Genomic DNA, 4,724 nt, shown 5'->3' with positions numbered 1-4,724 from the left:
TCAAGGGTAAAAAGATAGGGTTTTCATCGTTGGTTTGAGATTATCCCTCTACATCATGTCATCTTTCTTAAAGCGCTACTCTATTCGTCGTGAACCCAATACACTAGATGCATGCTGGATAGCGGTCGATGTGTGGAGTAATAGTAGTAGATGCATAAAGTATCGGTCTACTTGTCTCGGATGTGATGCCTATATGTATGATCATTGCCTTAGATATCGTCATGACTTTGCGTGGTTCTATCAATTGCTCGACAGTAATTTGTTCACCCACCGTGATACTTGCTATTTTGAGAGAAGCCTCTAGTGAACACTATGGCCCCCAGGGTCTACTCCACACCATATTTTCAGCCTTACACTTTTGACTTTGTTGCACTTTCTGCGTTCAGATCTCACTTTGCAAACAATCTTGAAGGGATTGACAACCCCTTTGAAGCGTTGGGTGCAAGTTTGTTTGTGTTTGCGCAGGTACTCTGGACTTGACGAGACCCTCCTTCTGGATCGATACCTTGGTTCTCAAACTGAGGGAAATACTTACTGCTCCTGTGTTGCATCACCATTTCCTCTTCAAGGGAAAAACCAATGCAAGCCCAGCCTCTGTCAACGTGTCAATTTCTGGCGATGTTGTCTGTGGGATAGCATTCATCCATATATACATACATATAGTTCCACATTGTTCATCAACACAAATCAAAACAAAAACTAAAGCACTCCAGCAACGTTAGCTTCCATGTAGTAAATCTAATCTACAAAACGAGGATAAGAAAGATAGAAGAAGAAGAAAAAGAACAATATATGACATTTTTTAGCTTATTATGTCATTTTGGAGTAAAATAAGCTAAGTATATGACATTTTTCAGCTAACCAAGGTTATTATGCCATGTTTGACCTAACTAAGATAATTATGTCATTTTGGATGAAATAAGCTAAGTATCTGACATTTATGAGGTACCCAAGGTTATTATGCCATTTTTGACGTAACTAAGCTAATTATGTCATTTTAGAGGAAAACAAGCTAAGTATATAACATTTATGAGCTAACCAAGGTTCTTACGCCATTTTGACCTTACTAAGCTAATTATGTCATAAATGAACTACATAAGCTAATTGTGTCATTCTGGAGGATAATTAGCTAAGAAGGTCAAGAAGAAGAAGACTAGAAGAAGGAGAAGAAAGAAGAGAAGAAGAAGAAGAAGAAGAAGGAGAAGGAGGAGGAGGAGGAGGAGGAGCAGAAGAAGAAGAAGAAGAAGAAGAAGAAGAAGAAGAAGAAGAAGAAGAAGAAGGAGGAGGAGGAGGAGGAGGAGGAGGAGGAGGAGCAGGAGGAGGAGGAGGGGGAGGAGGAGGATGAGAAGAAAGAGAAGAAGGAGGAGGAGGACGAGGAGGAGGAGAATAAGAATAAGAAGGTGAAGAAGGAGAAGAAGGAGGAGGAGGAGGAGAAGAAGAAGAAGAAGAGGAAGAAGAAGGAGAGTAAGAGGAATAGGATGATTACACTACTTTTCTTATTTTGAGCTTATCATATCATTTAGGAGGAAGATACGCTAAGTTATGAGCTAACTAAGGTTCTTGTGATGTTTTTTACCTAACTAACTAATTGTGTCATAAATGAACTAAATTAGCTAATTATGTCATTTTGGAGGATAATTAGCTAAGTATGTCTTTCTTGGGTAAAATAAGCTAAGTAGAAGAAGAAAGAGGAGAAAAAGAAGGAGAAGAAAAATAAGAAGAAGAAGAAGAAGAAGAAGAAGAAGAAGAAGAAGGAGGAGGAGGAGAAGAAGGATACGGAAGAGGAGGAGGAGGAGGAGAAGAATAAGAAGAAGGAGAAGAAGAGTAAGAGGATGATTACAATACTTTTCTTATTTTGAGCTTATTATATCATTTAGGAGGAAGATACGCTAAGTTATGAGCTAACCAAAGTTCTTGTGATGTTTTTACCTAACTAAGCTAATTATATCATAAATGATGTAAATTAGCTAATTTGTCATTTTTGAGGATAATTAGCTAAGTATGTCTTTCTTGGGAAAAATAAGCTAAGGAGAAGAAGAAAGAGGATAAGAAGAAGGAGAAGAAGAAGAAGGAGGAGGAGGACAAGGAGGAGGACGAGGAGGAGGAGAAGGAGGAGGAGAAGAATGAGGAGAAGAAGAAGAAGAACAATAAGAAGAAGAAGGATAAGAAGAAGAGGAAGAGGATGATTACAATACTTTTCTTATTTCGAGCTTATTATTTCATTTAGGAAGAAGATATCCTAAGTTATGAGTTAACCAAGGTTCTTGTGATGTTTTTTACCTACCTAAGATAATTATGGCATAAATGAACCGAATTAGCTAATTATGTCATTTTGGAGGATAATTAGCTAAGTATGTCTTTCTTGGGGAAAATAAGCTAAGGATAAGAATAAAGAGGAGAAGAAGAAGGAGAAGAAGAAGATGATGATGAAGAAGAATAAGAAGAAGGAGGAGGATAAGAAGGAGACGAAGGAGGAGGAGGAGGAGAAGAAGAAGAAGAAGAAGAGGAAGAGGATGATTAGAATACTTTTCTTATTTTGAGCTTATTATGTCATTTAGGAGGAAGATACGTTGAGTTATGAGCTAACCAAGGTTCTTGTGATGTTTTTTTACCTAACTAAGCTAATTGTGGTATAAATGAACTTACTTAGCTAATTATGTCATAAATGAACTAAATAAGCTAATTAAGCCATAAATGAACTAGAGAAAACTTACTGTCATGGTCATCAAGGAGGAGAAGCACCAAGGTTGCTCGGGGCGGGTGCATTTGGAGAAGGTTGCCCTGGAGAAGGGTCGTGTGATGCCGATCGGGAGTTATTCTACAGAAAATATATTTTGCAATGTCTCCTTAGCATGATGACACTCAAATGTTAATGCTAGTTTATAATGACCATTGAAATAAAACTCACCGTGCCAATCGCAGAAAAGAGCGACATCGGCGGAGGTGGCTGACCGATCTTCTCGCACATAGACTGCACATTTTGATTTGAAGAGTTGGTTGTATTAGTTAGTAATCAAACATACATTACACACATGATTTGTCTAATGTGAAAAAGAAACTTACCACAAAAAGTTCGTACATAGCCAGGTGACCCGCCTCATTTCGGGCCTTCTCCTCCTCCAACAACTGAGCTGTGGTCCAGTCCCTCTCCTCCAGAATCACGTGAAGAGCAGCCTGGTTTGCCGTTCTCTCTTTCTCAAGTGCAGCCTGGTTTGCCCCTCTCTCTTTCTGAAGAGCAGCCTGCAACACCACTCCTCGTTGGCATTGCAATGATCGATGGCCACACACACAATGAAATCGATGAAAGTTTTCTGAGTCCGTACTACTAACCTTGATTGCGAGATCAACTGGCCATGGATGAGTGTTATCTTAGGACAGGAGCTCGACTGGCGCGCCTTGATCTCCGGGAGAATGAGTGGACAACGTATTATCCCATCTTCAATGGTTATGGAGCCATGGGGCCTCCCGCCACCAGATATGATCACCAACTCTGGATCCAAAGGTTCCTGGCTCGGGTTAAAGTCCTCCCCTTTCCTATCCTTCCCCACGTCCGTATATTTCATGAGCTTGTGGTGGAAGGAGATGTTGGTGAACTTCTCTCGATGATGCAGGTCAAACTCACAGAGTGCCTTGGCCTTCTTGTAGGAGGCAGTATGGGCCATGCCATAAAGGTCGTACAACTCTAGCACCTCCGTCTTATTGTGATGTGCCTAATAGAGAGGAACAAAGTATTAGTAAAGGTGTCAATCTAGAATGAAGAATGAATTGCTTGAATCATGAAGTAAACCACATACCCAGTTCCGTCCGAACCGAATTAAGTTGGCGCTGCCTTGATGGTGTGGCGCACCAGCCATTTGGGCATGTCGATCCTTCGCATTGTCGTGGACGGCTCCCGAGTTGCCTGTGGACCACTCATCCACCAATGCCTCCCAACAATCCATCTTATCCGCAAACCATCTCAGGGGCACCTATAAGTTAGTAAAGAGAATTTTGAGTGCTACGCCTATGAATCAAATAAATAAAACTACATACAAGGCTTTAAGAATAGGTAATTACCTTCATGTACTTCTCCTTCTTCACATACTTTCTGCGCCACTGCTTCTTCTACTTCTTAACACCATGCGTGGCGTAGTAGTCTCAAATAGCATGCGGCCGAGCCCTATGGCGTAAGTTCTATAATAGCCGCTTGCACTAGGCCTCGAGAACCTTGGCCGCCACCTCCTCATATCCCTCCTCACACCTGTAGAAGGTCTGCAATCAAACGAGACAACACCGATTAGTACAATAATGAGCTATATTGTTAATTTTAGATTGTGTAAAAGGATAATTTACCCAAAAGTTGTTTATCACCATCTCAGCCCTCGTGTGGCACAAGACACCATCTATATGTTGGAAATATGCCCTAGAGGCAATAATAAAAGAGTTATTATCATATCTCCTTGTTCATGATAATCGTCTGTTGTTCATGCTATAATTGTATTAACATGAAACAGTAATACATGTGTGAATAAATAGATCACAATGTGTCCCTAGCAAGGCTCTAGTTAGATTGCTCGTTGATCAATACATGATCATGGTTTCCTGATCATGGACATTAGATGTCATTGATAACGGGATCACATCATTGGGAGAATGATGTGATCGACAAGACCCAATCCTAAGCATAGCACTAGATCGTGTTGTTCGTATGCTAAAGCTTTTCTAATGTCAAGTGTCTTTTCCTT

Source organism: Hordeum vulgare, chromosome 6H, assembly GCF_904849725.1.
Source record: "Hordeum vulgare subsp. vulgare chromosome 6H, MorexV3_pseudomolecules_assembly, whole genome shotgun sequence".
Lineage (NCBI taxonomy): Eukaryota > Viridiplantae > Streptophyta > Magnoliopsida > Poales > Poaceae > Hordeum > Hordeum vulgare.
Note: the sequence above shows the minus strand (reverse complement) of the source record.